General features: G+C 39.0%; 1 protein-coding gene across 2 annotated transcripts in view; it reads right to left on the reverse strand.

Annotated features, from left to right (window-relative positions):
• The window catches only part of ptprdb (protein tyrosine phosphatase receptor type Db), a 67,996-nt gene extending 55,384 nt beyond the window's left edge, over positions 1-12,612 (reverse strand). Inside the window, exons 1-4 of one of the 2 annotated variants that reach the window (XM_053230755.1) lie at positions 12,348-12,612; positions 8,783-8,807; positions 3,061-3,132; positions 755-786 (exon numbers count right to left, since the gene is read on the reverse strand). The gene's annotated coding sequence lies outside the window, so the exon portion shown is untranslated. The remainder of the gene's footprint in view (positions 1-754; positions 787-3,060; positions 3,133-8,782; positions 8,808-12,347) is intronic. The other variant, XM_053230757.1, reaches the window with a different exon arrangement.
• Positions 12,613-16,017: the final 3,405 nt, after the last annotated feature.

Genomic DNA, 16,017 nt, shown 5'->3' on the forward strand with positions numbered 1-16,017 from the left:
AGGGGATTGAAATAGATGTTCAAGTTATATGCTTTAAATGACATACAAAATATGGCCAAAAGTATGTAGACACCTGACCATCACACTCATATGTGCCAAATCCAAGGTGTTATAATACATAGAAATACTACATGGTGTTATAAAACATAGTAAGTAAGGGCTTTACACAGAACAGGTGAACACATTAGGTTAATCAACCAATTACAGGACAGGGAAGGAGACAGGACTAGAACAGAAACAAAAGCACATATAGTAGGAACTCCTGAGAAACAGCATGTATGCTAGTTTGGTGTGTATTTTCAGTGAAGAAGCAGGGAAAATGATCTGGATGACCTTTTGCAATCATCAAAGCAGCCAGATTATTATTCCCGTCTGGGCCACGTATCATATACTCCCACTGTATTATGGGTACTTCACACAATTACTCAACCTTGAACACCACACCCTATTAAACTAATATGTTAATGACAATTAAGAAGTTACAATTAGAACAGACTCTTTAGCATATGTGGCTTTTTTTTTTTAAAAAAGTCTGACAACCTAGTAATAAAACTAACTACACGGGATACGGGGTACGGAAGCATACAGGATAAAGCATTTACTTAGTACACACATGCACACACATATTATTATCATTATTATTATTATTATTATTTATTTATTTATTTATTTATTTATTTATTTTACATTTTAAAGTAGGCAATAAAAAGGCAAATTATAAAAAAGGGTATGTGTGGGGGACTTTAGCTCTTACCTTTTTCATGCTGTGTCATTGAACTACAGGATCTGACAGGGAACAAAAGGACCATGTATTATTAGTAAGTATTTAAAAAGGAGTGAATGAAAAACAAAACAAAACAAAAAAAACCTATGACTGGCTGTCTGTTAAAGCATTCATGATCAGTAGAGGGCAGTAGTGCTTACAGTAAATCTGGATATTATACATTTTAGCTAGTCAGATAAAACTGTGAGCTAACTTGCAGGCACCTTCACAGAACTGAGTTATTAATGGGTTGGCACTGGGTCCGAATGACAAGGAACCCTAGCTCTTATCTAGCTCATAGAAGCACAGGTACATATGTAGCTAGAATACTATTTCATCTCTCCAAGGAAGCAAGAACTTGTATATGAACCTGAGTGCACTCACATCACTGGGAGGAGCAATGTTAACATTATAGAACCTGGAGAAATTACAAGGTGATGCCTAGGTAGCAGCAGTGCATCCTTCATGGAGGGGCATGTCTCTCAGTACTGGTCATGACACTGAAACACTCCTCCAATGTGGCATGTCACGCCCATCTATAGGCCATTATCCACCACCCAGTTGGCCAGTCTCTTTCTAGACAAGGGAGCCCCCCAAATAAACAGTTCTGAGAATTGGATAGCTGCCATTTGATCTAAATTGTAACACGGAAAAAAGGAAAAACACTTGACACAACATGGAATGCTCTGCAGGACTTGCCTTCATGGAACACTGCAAAGTCAGTTGAGTGGTTTACAAAATTGGTAAATATGACATTGCACAGAAAACACAGGTTTATCCATACTCAAGTTGGATCCTCAAAGGACTCCAGGAAATGGAGTGGGGATCCTACATCAAGTTCTAGGGGATTGTGGCAGATGGAGGTGTTTTGCCCCTTTCAGAGGGTCATAGCAAGATTATGAGCCCCCAGAGAGATGCTGTCCATGGTGCTGTAACACACTGCAATGGCTGTCACATACACCTTTAATGTAAATAGTGTTGTTCAACAATCCCTGAAGAAAATTAATATTTTGGGAATTGGGCCGTGCTTCGAATTCAGTCAATGAGGTTCACACCATTCATTGAACACCTTCCACCCAAGATCATGCAAGGCCTGTGTACTAGGGCAATTATTTTCACAGGTTTAGCCTTACTCAGTTTGGAGCCTTAAGGGACTCCAGCAAACAGAGTGGGGATCCTAGGTCAAGCTCTTGGGGATTGTGGTGGATTGAGGTGCTCTGCCCCTTTCAGAAGAGTCATAATGTCAATGAGGTGCACACCATTCGGTGAACACCTTCCAAACAAGATCTGACAAGGCCTGTGGACTAGGGCTCTTATCTTCATAGCTGTTTCCCAAACTGCTAGGGCACAGTCCTCATTCTGCACGTTGGGGTAAAACCCACTAGCACATCTCAGGGACACAAGTATGACTCTGTGGCTTACCTTTTGAATTCTGTGCGGTATGGGAAGAATCAACAATAAAGGCAGAAAGGAGTACTTGTCTCAGTGGGCTGTCTGGCCATCTTGACAACTGAGTGTCACGACGTTGTCTCAGAACTGGTTAAAGGACACCTTTAAGGCCAGATGGACTACCGTCATGTCTAGTTGTTTGATATTTTCTGATCTCACACCAGGAGTCCATAAGTCCCCTGTGCCCCCACGGCACCATACTACCCCAAGCCAGTGAAGAGGCATCCATGATAACTAGCTTTCCTGTGGGGCACCACACGCAAACGGACCTTTCATTGGGAAGGCCTTGTATATTTTAATCTACATAATAAAACTAGAAATTAAGCTTTCTTTGTCTTTTGTCTTTTGTCATTGTTAATGTTATGACTATTTCAGGTTTTCTTGTCACGCTATGCCACATACTGGTACATCAACATGATAATGAGGTAATGTAAGAGGTGTTTTGATAGTCATCTTCTCAAAAAGGAGCATGCAGAATAGAAAGAAAAGCAAAGAATTAGAGAGGTGGACTGAAGCAGATGAAGTAAATGTATATTTTTAGCATACTACGTCGTCTGACTGCCAGAAAGAGTAGGATGCGTCTCTGAGTAGCCTTCAATAATGTATCAGAGTATGCTCTAAAAACTCTCTCTCTCTATCTGAGACAACTTTATGAGCATACACACACGCACAAGCATACACACCCTGAGAGATTTTGCAGTAATACAATATTTCACACACTCAGAATAGAAAAACTTTCCTCAGAGAAAGTTTGTCTCCAAGAATAAGATATTATTTGAGAACTTGTGTGTGGACATGCACAAAGAAAACATAAATGCAGCATAAATATGTGTATCTGCTCTGCTTACCTGTGCTATATTGAGAGTAAACACATGCTGCCTCATGCTGGGCGAATGAAAGACAGACTCCGCTGGATTCTCCTGAAAGATTAATAACATCTTAAACACGCACACCCTCTGAAATACTGAACCACTTTCTCATTACACCATCAATCCATGAGAACCTCAACTAGGTAAGTTAAAGTGGACAAATGCTAGTCAAAATTCATCAATATAGTGTTAAATGAACCCGGAATTTTGTACCTTTTCACTTTTCAACAGAGGATTTATCTTTTTTTTTTTGACTATTCATTTAATCTGAATGAATAGTAAATCTTTTCAATGTGCTACCAACGAAAAGGCACCAATGAACCATTTCCTCTAGGAATTCTTGTCATTCAATATTATCCCTGTTATTCTACATCAATATACCACTAATGAAGTTTGTTAACCACTAAAGGCCTGAGAAACTGATTCAACCTGATTCTATACTTCAGGAGCAGACCTCGACCAGAAGTTTTTTTTGATCTGATACAATCTCTGAACAAATCTCTAAAAAAATTGTACTTGTTAGCTGCCTGACTGGCACACTAACTAGTTGACATGCTAGCTATTTAAAATGTTAGCTAGTTAGAGAGTTACTTAGCAAGCTGTACACAGTTTAAAGAAATCAGTCTGAACAACTCTCTAAGGAAATTGTGCTTGTTGAAAATAGTAAATTGCGATGTGCTAGCAAGAGCAGGTATGTTCTGACATTCTACCCTCATCCCCAAGTGCGACAAGTGGCCATATGTGTGACCTACATGGTATGCACTATTGAGTTGTGAATGGAAGGTCAGAATGGCATGTTAAAATCAGTATAGTTGAATATAGCTGAAGTCACATGGGGCAGTTACAATGACGTCTAATAGGAGAAAAAAAAAACTGTACCAATCACAAAAATAAGTGGTTAACGGGTTCAGTGTTAGCAAGAGCTTTTTTCCCCTCACTCGTAATGACATTCAACTTCATATGAATTAGAAATTCAAGGGGTGGAGACAGCAAACATTGGACTCAAAGCTCCAGAATGCAATGTAGCTATAGCTATAGCTATAGGACAAAGTTACGGTGAGTTGCGCAGACTCGGATCGGCTATTTAGAGACGACGGGCTTGATGGTGTTGACGGCAGTATTACAGTAGCATGAAAGTTAAAGCTCTGGAATTCTTTGTATACAGTTGAAGAGTGTTCCACTGGTGCCACTATCAGCATTGTGGATAATGTAGGAAACAATTAGTCGAAGTGAAAATAGACCAATTTGTCAATAAAAGAAGCTTAAATGTTTCGTACAACTGAAGCTCACATATTTATCATAAAGTCATTCATTGTGGATTTTTCCTTTAAATGTCTGACTACATCAGATACTTTATAGCTTTGTATCAGAAATCGATGCATGCATGTACACAATCAGAGGCGGATTCTGTATGTATGCATTCCAAGAAATAATTAGATGCAGACACAGATCCAGAGGCAAAGCTTTAGGGCAAACAAAACCAAGCAATTTCTGGCCACCTTTGCTCAAATGAAGTCCCCAGGGAATGGATGTCAGGTTGAAAAATGTTGTCTGTAAATAAACTTAATTCAAACAGGTTTGCGAAGTGCTTGAGCTCACCAACATTGATGTAGGGCCTGTGCATTTAAAAGCATATAAACCATTTTTATTGCTCTCCATTCCTGACAATAGCACTGAATTCACAATGTAATGCCCCTAATCAACGACCCACTTAAAGGAAACCTATATCTCCCCCCAACCTTGCAAATTTGGTCAACATTCTACATTTACCAAATAGCACAGCTAGCACGTATACTTACTGTTCACTTTATTAGGAACTGCACATTCATGCAATTATCTAATTATCATGTGGCAGCAGGACAATGTAAAAAAAACAAGCAGATATGGGCCAAAAGCTTCAGTTAATGTTCACATCAAACATCAAAATGAAGAAAAAGTGTGTGACTTTAACTGTGGCATGGTTGTTGGTACCAGATGGGCCGGTTTGAATATTCCAGAAACTGCTGATCTCTTGGGATTTTCATACACAACAGTCTATAGAGTTTACACAGAATGGTTCAAAAAACAAAAAACATACTGTGAGCGGCGAGTCTGCAGACTGAAACACTCGTTGATGAGAAAGGTCAGAGGAAAATCCGCAGATTGGTTCAAGCTCTCAGGAAGGATATAGTAACTCATATAATCACTCTTTACAACTGTGGTGAGCAGAAAAGCATCTCAGCATGCACAAAACATCAAACCTTCAGGTGGATGGGCTATAGCAGCAGCCAAGAACAGGAATCAGCTATCAGGGGCACAGACTCACCCAAACTGGACAATTGAATTCACAGAGTCTTCAACTGTCCAGTTTTGGGGATTCTCTTCTCACGATAGCCTCAGATTCCTGTTCTTGGCTGACAGGAGTGGAACCTGATGTGGTCTTCTGCTGTTGTAGCCCATCCACCTCAAAGTTTGAGGTGTTGTGCATTCGGAGATGCGTTTCTGCTCACCACGGTTGTAAAGAGTGCTTATTTGAGTTACTATAGACTTCCTGTCTGCTCAGATCAGTCTGGTCATTCTCCTTTGACCTCTCTCATCAACAAGGTATTTCAGCCTGCAGACTATCCGCCAACAAGATGCTTTTGTTTTTCGCACCATTCTGTGTAAACTCTAGAGACTGTTGTGTGTGAAAAGCCAAGGAGATCAGCAGTTTCTGAAATACTCAAACCAGCCCATCTGGTACTGACATCCATGCCACGGTTAAAGTCACAGAGATCACATTTTTTTTCCCCATTCTGCTGTTTGATGAGAACATTAACTGAAGCTCTTGATATGTATCTGCATGAATTTATGCATTGTGCTGCTACCACTTGATTGAATGATTGGATAACTGCATAAATGAGCAGGTGTACAGGTGTTCCTATTAAAATGACTGGTGAGTGTATGTTCAAAATAAAGCAAGCAGGTTATTAGTTAACATCAGTGTGTCCGAACCACCATGATTGGACACAGTTACACCAGAGAATATGTTACTCGTGAGTCTCATAGTTGGTCTTGACTCTGATCAGTGCCTATCCTGTACCCCAAGATCTCCTTCCACTGAATGCTAGTCTTGCTAGTGGTATATGTTCATATCATGAAAGTGAACAAAATGAGAAAGAGCAGGTTACAGCTATTATTAGCGAGCTCAGAATAACCCAGAGAAATGACTGAAATCTGTGATAAACACCCCGGTAAAACCAGGGACGGCTGGTATAGATGGACTACCAGTGTTATAATGAATAAAAGTGAGTAAGGAAACTTTGAGTGTGCTACTTTAGTCAGAATGACTCTTTGCAGTGCAATCATGTCACCATCCTGACACACAGTATCTATTATGTATGCACGGCTGGCCATATTCTAACTCCACAACTCACTCTGCGTTCCATTTCCTTCACTTGTGCTCCTGTGTTTTCACAAATATACAAATATCAGTTTAAAAAACTAGGATTTAGAGTGAAGTATACAGTAGCAAAATCTGTGAATGAAATGTAATGAAACTTAAGCGTTGTATAAAAAGTCTGCTGCGATATTTATGCATCAAAATCTATCTACTATGCAGTTCAGGAGACTGATATGTAATTCAGATATAAGTACTGCAATTATAATGCTGCTTAAGCAAAGGAAAAATCCACTCTTAGCAACTTGCATGTTAATCTTTAGAATTAAGATGTTATTCATCATGCAATGGAGTTTCATTAGTTTTTTCATCATGATGTTGGTCTGTTTTCACTTCGAAATCCTATCTTACCCACAATGCTGCTTGACTACGTGATGGTAGTGGTGTCTCGCTTCATCTCTGACTAAGAGAGTGATGCGGCGGTGCTTTAGTCTTTTGGTCTGTCCAGCTTTCTCACCTTTTCATCTGTACACTCTTCTCAAACAGATCAACTACTTCAACTTTCACACTAATACCATCAACACCATCATCTCATAGATCACCAACCAGCTGAGCTGAGCTCTAGAGTAACCTTTGAGTCCAGGCTTAGCTCCACTACTACAATGCTGGATTTGTCATTAATAAGACATTGAACTTCGCTGGAAAGTGGGGATTGAGAAAAGTAGCTCTTGCCCTTTTGCTTTTAGGAGCTAACAGAGAAACCGTGGTATTTTCCTTTACGTTTGAGATCACTGACACTGCTATTGAATGCCATTGTAAGTGTGCTGACAATGTCATACTGTGATTTCAGTGCAGCCCAAAACTGCTAACTTCCCACAGGAATAACAAAAATACATCAACAAATTAGCACCAGAATCACTAGGCACATCACAAATACTGCAATATAAGCATAATTTACTGTGTTACAGGGTAGAGATACACACTTATACTGAACATTGTGTGTCTGTTTTAGTAACATTTTCCTGGCTTTTGCAAAAAGGGTCCTTTAAGGGATACTTTGTAGCGTATAAGCATTCTCAGCATCCTAAAAGGGTTCTACTTGGGAGCCTTTCTTTATAAAATAAAATAATAATAAAAAAAAACACTCCACATAAATGCTTAAAGGTTCCCAGAAGGACAACTGAAAAAATCCTTTAAAAAAAAACAGGTATTTGCTCAGGCTTTTTTGGGGGGGGGGGGGGGGGGGGGGCAGAAATAATGTTTTGATTCAAAGATTGTGGCTAGTCACTTCTGGGTATATTAAATCCAGGAAAAGGAAGTTTGTGTGTGTGTGTGTGTGTGTGTGTGTGAAAGAAGACAGCACAAAAAGCAGAGAGTGTGTTTTGGTGGATAGAGGAAGATTTATATTGGAGTGCATTATGGGTTTAGGAATATGACTCGTGCAGTATGTTTGTGTGTGTGTGTGTGTGTGTGTGTGTGTTGGTTCATGTGTGCCTAAATGAACCAGTACCTCCCTTGATATTGATTGTATGTCCAACCCAAGAGCATAAACAATGTATAATAAGCTTGACACACAAATGGACTGTGTATAATCTACATTTAGCAAGTTTAATTCCCATTGGGATCTTGTTGCTCTGCATGGCCACTAGTTTGTGCTGTTTGGTTCTTTGGATTCTGATTATCTTGGCTTTAATGTGCTTCACATATTCAATTTCACACATTTCACAAGTCAAATGACAAATTACAAAAAGAAAAAAAAAATCTAGTTAAGCTAGAAATGGGATTTTATTATCATAGCTATACAAGGCTATGAACTCTTGTCATGCATGTAGTGATTGTGAATGTTTGCAAGACGTAGAAAGATACAGAACCAAGATAGAAACAATGACTGAGACTGAAGGACACAAAACATTTAAGTGTGTGTGCACGCAAGCGTGTGTGTGTGAAAGAGTAAGCCTGAGATTTACTTGAATGCAGTGTTTTATTGATCTCAATGGACATCAGACTGAGAGACATATTAAAACGTCCATATAGAGACCTTGAGACGACCACATCGGATTGAATGAAAGCAAGAAAGAGAGAGAGAGAGAGAGAGAGAGAGAGAGAAAGAGAAACATATAACGGAACCCTCTACATACACAGGAATATATATTCAGGTATTAGCTTTGTTCAAAAGCAAAGCTCTCACATCTGAATCTCGACTGGATCAAACATCAAATTATCACCTTGGTGTGTGTCAAGCATTACTTATTTTACATTACTTATCACCTTCCTGCTTCACACCCTGCTCCTCGTTAACGTTCTCCACTCACACAGTAAAAATACCATCTCTCTCTCACTTACCTCGACGTTCTCCCACAGAGGCGATCTGGAAAAAAAAGAGAGAAGGAGAGAGAGAGACGGCAAGGTTATCACATGATCGCATGATTATACAATTACGGCAGTATATTAATTCTCAATTGTGATTGGTCAGAAGGTGTTGATTCATTTTCTAGAGCAGCAGCTCTGACAGTAGTTCCAACTGCAAGGTTTATATTCCATGCATGTCCTCTTTTTTTATATATATATATATATATATATATATATATATATATATATATATATATATATATATATATATATATATATATTATCGTTTCTATAGTAACAACTCATTCACATGCTTGTGTGGTGGACAATCCAGACGAACAGATTTTAAAAAATATAAATATTGAAATAGTGATGTGTGGAGATGTTTATTTTGCAGTTTTGGAAGGAGTCTCCAGTGTAACAGTCAAAAGCAAAGCTCTGTGTGTGTGTGTGTGTGTGTGGTTCATATACATGTACTCATATACAGTATATATACAGATTATACAAAGACTATTGAATATTATTGATATATATGCAGATACACACAGATACTTAATAATACTAAATGTATTACTGAGACAAAATTATGAGTACAAAGTGAGTAAAGCATCATGAGAACAGAGTGACAGACAGACAGACAGACTACAGTGAAGAGCGAATGAACATTTTTTAATCTTTTAAATCTTTAAAAAAAATACACAATCCTTAACATCTTAAATGAACAACATAAAATCTTAATCTCTATATAATTATAATATATAAATAGAATATAATACATAATATAATTTATATAATAAGCAGTTTTACTGTGCGTGGCAGGTGTGTCCTTGATTCTGCCTGACAGTTCAGAGGTCACGTCACGTCAATACGCTAACCCCTAAATCTCCTGTCTATCTGTGTGTGTGTGTGTGTCTGAGAGAGAGAGAGAGAGAGAGAGAGAGAGAGAGAGAAAGAGACCTAGCTCCATCAATCATATACAGAGAGAGAGCTCTAAGATATACATGCACGCACACACAAACACACACACACACATACTCAGAAGCACAGTTCTGATTCCGTCTTCCCCCACTCTCTCTTTCTCTCTTTCACACACACACACGCACACACGCACTCTCACACTCGCATCTCGAGAAAGTTGTTTGACTCTGTGCCTAATGATAACAGATGAGGTGTCAATATGAAGGTGAGAGAGTCTAAGTCATCCTAGCTGTGTGTGTGTGTGTGTGTGTGCGTGTCCGTGTGTGTGTGGGGTGCTACACCATTCCGCTTTTGTTTCTCTCTCTCTCTCTCCCTCTCTCTCTCTCTCTCTCTCTCTCATCAGAGGAAGAAGGAGAGATAGCCCTTGAATTCAAGGTTTAAGGTTTAAGATTTGGGGCTTTGATTATTATAAAGTTATATACAGTTAGATCTAAGAGTTCTTTATGAGCTCTTTTTTATTTCATCAGTTATCAAAATGCACAAATACAAAAAGAACTGGATACTCAGTTGATTTACTGTCTTTTAGTCAAGAATCTGGAATCTGAAAGTTTAAAACTGGGACAAATCAAACATTGAGGTGTTTAAGAAATCCTTACATATACATACATATATATATATATATATATATATATATATATATATATATATATATATATATATATATATATATATATATATATATATATATAAAATCACTAATCGTTGCTTCATTTTTTTTTCTTTCATTCAAGTGCTCATCCATGTATTCGTTTAACACAAAGGGTTTATTTCTGTTAAAAACTATTGCTTGAAATTGACGTCATCAGTATTGCCCTGTATATGTTATGTTATAAGTCAATAAAACAGCAAACTTTTACACATGTTCTATGAACATCGTATTTTTGATATCTGTATTCACAAGCTATATCTTGTTGGAGTTCTCCTGCAATCCGTTCTCCTGCAATACATCGGATTTCTCCTTTCCAGTGGCGAGACGTGTCAACATCGATGGACGTCGGATTAATGACATCTGTTTACATCACTAGTTGTTGTTATGGGGAGCAATGAATTGAAGAAACGTAAAGAGAAAAGAAAGCTCGTCTTCACTCTCGGGTATATGTGGAATGAATTTCGTGTTTTGTCAGCCATTTTGAATATTGACTTGAATATTAACAGCATAAAAAGCACTTTGCCTGGACAGCTGACAGCTGTTTCTCTGGAAACGTCGTGTACTACACTTAATTTCTACTAACATTAATGAAGTACGATGCAGTTACTTCCTGGATTTGTCTTCAGTCTGACTCTAGGTGCAAGAAACGTCTATAAAATCAATTAATTAATTAATATAAAGTTAGAAAAAAAAAACAGTCAAGTGGTATTTCTCAAACAGGATGACATCACCCTTTAAGAAGATTACTCCAAAGGTTATAATATCAACAGATAACACATTGATATGTAGTATTGAGTCAGACTATCGCTGCTTTAAGAGGCTACATGTGATTAAAATCCATCCATTCATCCATTTTCCATACTGCTTATCCTATACAGGGTTGCGGGGTAGCCTGGAGCATTCACAGGGAATGCACGGGGGGACACCCTGGACTCACAATCGCACACACATTCACACAATTTGGAAATGCCAGTCAGCCTACAGTGCATGTGTTTGGACTAGGTGAGGAAACTGGAGTACGCAGAGGAAACCCCCAAAGCACAGGGAGAACATGGAAGCTCCGCACACACTGGATGGAGGTGGGATTCAAACCCCCAACTCCACCAAGCCATCATGCCCCCCGTGATTAAAATGTGATTTTTTAAAAAAAAAATGGTGCAAACAAGGTGTTCATAGCATCTTTTCAGCATTTCTGAGATACATAATGTATCATGTATAATGAATGTATGATAAACCTACAATGCAATGATGTTTAACGAATAACACGGCTGAGTTTGTTTCCTCGGGACACTATTGTACACAGAGAAAGGTGCCACAGTGATATGTAAAAACACTTGCGTAAGAGTGTGTGCTGGTGTGTTTGCTAGCGATACAGGTGTGCTACACATCACCTTTTCATGATACGAATGTCTAACAAACGCATTCCTTCCCACACTCTCCAAGCTGCTTCATGCAATTCTCAACTCTCTCAGAAAACAAAGTTAAATCTAGATTTGATCAGATGGAGGAAAATGTAAAGGTCTGTAATGGAATATCAAATCCTAGAGCAGAAGGGATCCAAACAGAAGCATCCTAGGAAGTGAGGAATTATGCAATGAACCTTAAGGAGTGTAATTATTAAGGAGGGTCAGTTGCGTGACAGTTCAAAAGGACCCAAAGATGCATTGCTGGAATGCGTTAAACCAATAAAAGTGGAGGAAAAGGGGCATCTTATACCTGTGCATTCACTATCTATCTATCTATCTATCTATCTATCTTATAGTTAAATATGCATCACACACTACAACTGCTTTTGCATAACATATAAACTGAACACTTCTGGTTTGCATGAAGTGAATGAATATCTGATGCTATTTAACCTTTCTATAAATAGCAATAATAAATAAGTACTGACATAGGAGAGTGTTAGGGCGCTTGAAGTAGTGCACTTACCCTAGTGTCCCGTTGAGAAGTCTGGGGAAGGAGAATGTCCAAACGGAGTCCTGGTCTCTCTTCGTCCCGAGCAGGAGACAACAGTGCAGGAAACACACACACACACACACACACACAGAGCTGTCAGGAGTCTAAACTAGTTTGACTGATTAGGGGGAAATAAATAATTTCCGGGAGGGAAAAAAAAAATAATTAAACATGAGAAGGACTGCCGAGGCGCGCGAGCGGAGCAGCGCTTCAGTAAGAGCCAGAGTGATATGGCAACACGCGCGCGCGCGCGCACACACACACACACACACACACGCGCACACACGCGCACACACACGCACACAGGCATGCATACGCGCGCATACACGCGCACGGGCGTGCATACACGCGCACACACGCGCGCGCACACACTGACATGCATACACGAGCGCACACGTACACGCGCGCGAGCAGCACGCACGAGCAGGCACACGAGAGAAGGATGCTAATTTAGCAAAACAAAAAAAACAATAAGTCACAGGAACAAACAGGCACGAGCCAGAAGGAGAGAGGGAAGCTCAAGACGACTAACCCCTCCATGAAACCCACTAGAACCATGGTTCTCCTAGTGGGGTACTATATATATATATATATATATATATATATATATATATATATATATATATATAATACAGTTAAAGTGGTCCCTGATGGTTCCATACAAAAAGTTTGAGAATCTTTGTACTGAGTGACAAGTGCAATAATGGTAACACAATCACTGGTGGTTCTCATTAAAATGTGATTGGCCCCAGTGCAAGATCCCTTTAATACATTCACTTCGACAGCAGTTAAATGGTTTACACAAGACAGGAGATCAGGGCCACGCTGAGACCCTTACAAGGGCAGGTGCTCAAACAACGGTCAGTGTTCTAGCTCCAGGTCTTGCAATGAATGAATGAATATTTAGTATCTCAAATAATGAAACACAATAACATACACAGATTCAAATACTGTCTAACATCCAATTTAAACTTGAAGTTGAAAAGTGAACTAAACACAACCTAGTTTGTATTGGTCCTGATTGTATGGTTGTAGATTGTAGTATTGGTTGTTGTATTGAGTTTCACTTGCATGAACTGATATTCTCAATGACCAATCACTTATCACTCTTGTTCCCGATGACCAATCACAGATCAGAGTTGTTCCCAATGACTAATCACTGATCAGCATTTTTTCCAACAGTCAGTCACTGATCACCATTATTCCCAATCACTGAACACCATTGTTCCCAACCAAACACTGATCACCACTAATCACTGATCACTTTTGTTCCCAATGACCAACCACTGATCAAGACTATTACCAGTGACTAATCGCTGATCACCATTGGTGCAAACAACCAACAACTGATCACTATTGTTTCCAACATCCAATCACTCATCAGCATTGTTTCCAGGAATCAATCACTGATCACCATTATTCCCATTCACTGAAAACCATTGTTCCCAACCAAACACAGATTACCACTTTTCCCAATCACTGATGACTTTTGTTCCCAATGACCAACCACTAATCCACATCATTACCAGTCACTAATTGCTGATCACCACTGCTCCCAACGACCAATCACTGATCACCATTGTTCTTAATGTCCAATCGCTGATCACAGTTGCTCTTAATGACCAATCACTGATCACCATTGTTCTTAATGTCCAATCGCTGATCACAGTTGCTCTTAATGACAAATCACTGAACACCATTGTTCCCAACCAAACACTGATCACCACTAATCACTGATCACCATTGTTCCCAACAACCAATCACTGACCACCATTGTTCTTAATGACCAATCACTGATCACCACTGCTCCCAACAACCAACCACCATTGTTCTTAATGACCAACCACTGATCACCATTGTCCTTAATAACCAAACACTGACCACCATTGTCCTTAATAACCAATCACTGAATACAATTGTTCCCAACCAATTATTGATCACTATTGTTCCCAACCACCAATAACTGAATACCTTTGTTTTTAGTAACCAATCACCACTCACCATTGTTCTTAATTACCAATCACTGATCACCTCTGCTCCCAAAAACCAATCGCCACTGCTCTCAATAACCAATCACCATTGTTCTTAATGACCAATCACCGATCACCATTTTTCTTAATGACCAATCACTGATCACCATTGTTCTTAATGACCAATCACTGATCACCACTGCTCCCAACGACCACTCACTATTGTTCTTAATAACCAATCACCGATCAGTATTGTTCTTAATTACCAATCACTGATCACCATTGGAGGAGTGGACCCAGATTTTTGCCAGACTTTACAGGAAGAGGCTCATTACTGTTACTCTCTAGGGGCATCTTTACCAAATATTAATTTATTAATTGTGGGAGAGCTGTTCATTTTGGCAGGAAAAGTTGCAATGTTGTTTGAATAAAAGTGTTCATTCCCATATGTTTACACCTAAGATAGCACTCACTGCATGCGTTATTCATTATATATATTCATTTATGCTCATTTTCATGAAGTGCCAATACGTCTGGTGTTGAATGTACTGTGCTGTTCACTAACACTATGGGTTTGGTTCTAAGCCATCCCAATGCAACATTACACGTAAACTCGCTACTAACACTCTCTCCAAAGACACTGGCATGTACAACATGTATATTCATGTATGCATTCTCATGAAAGTGTGGGTGTGTGTCAGAGAAAGTGAGAACAAGAGAAAAAGAATGTGAAAACTAGGTCGTATAGTTCACCTCAGGGGTTCATCTAATTTATAATAGGAGGAGGGCTGGATGAGAGAAACACAACTGGGTGCACACACACACACACACATACACACTTAAATAACTAGTACAAATTCACACTAATCCAACAGCATCAGCAAACCTGATATCACACTCTGGGTGTTCACAGGATGAGCAAGATTGAGAATATTGATCTGCAAAAACCGCTATCTTGGTGTTTAACACCTTTGCTCTTAGGTCCAGAGGAGCAGTATTAAGTGTCATTAGGTCAGACAGTGCACACACACACACACACACACCTATTTCCTTTCAGAGGTGAGAGGTCAAAGTAGATCACATCACACATCCATTACTCTCTACATCCTTCTGTGGTGTCATAAGCAGTCCTCTGGGACTTTGGGATTATACATCTACAGAACATTGTATCTCTTTTATTGTCTAGTGACATTTCTTAAACAAAAGCACAACAGTCTTCACTATTATATGTGTGGTGGCCTTGGAAAATCCTTCACATGGTCCAACATTCTGACATTTCCTGTTATTTACAATGGGATCCAAAAGTCTGAGATCACTAAAGAAAATGCTTCTATTTTTCAAGCGTTGCAAATTTAATACAAAATATCATTTCAGATGATATTATCAGCAATAACTTGAGAGAAAAGTAACATTTTATAGAATATTTACACGAATCAGATTTGTATTTTGGTACATCTCCTACGTCTTTTGCTTTAATGACAGTGTGCACTCGAGCTGGCTTGAACTCCACAAGTTTATGTAAAATCTGATGATTCATGTTAGAGCAAAACTATGGGAGTGTTGTCTGAACATGTGCTTCAGTGGAAGCGATAAATGTCATGGAATATCTGACCTTTTGTACAAAGGATCACTGTTGCAAATGTCACAATGTCACAAATTTGCTTAAATATAAA

This window comes from Pangasianodon hypophthalmus, chromosome 28, assembly GCF_027358585.1.
Source record: "Pangasianodon hypophthalmus isolate fPanHyp1 chromosome 28, fPanHyp1.pri, whole genome shotgun sequence".
NCBI lineage: Eukaryota > Metazoa > Chordata > Actinopteri > Siluriformes > Pangasiidae > Pangasianodon > Pangasianodon hypophthalmus.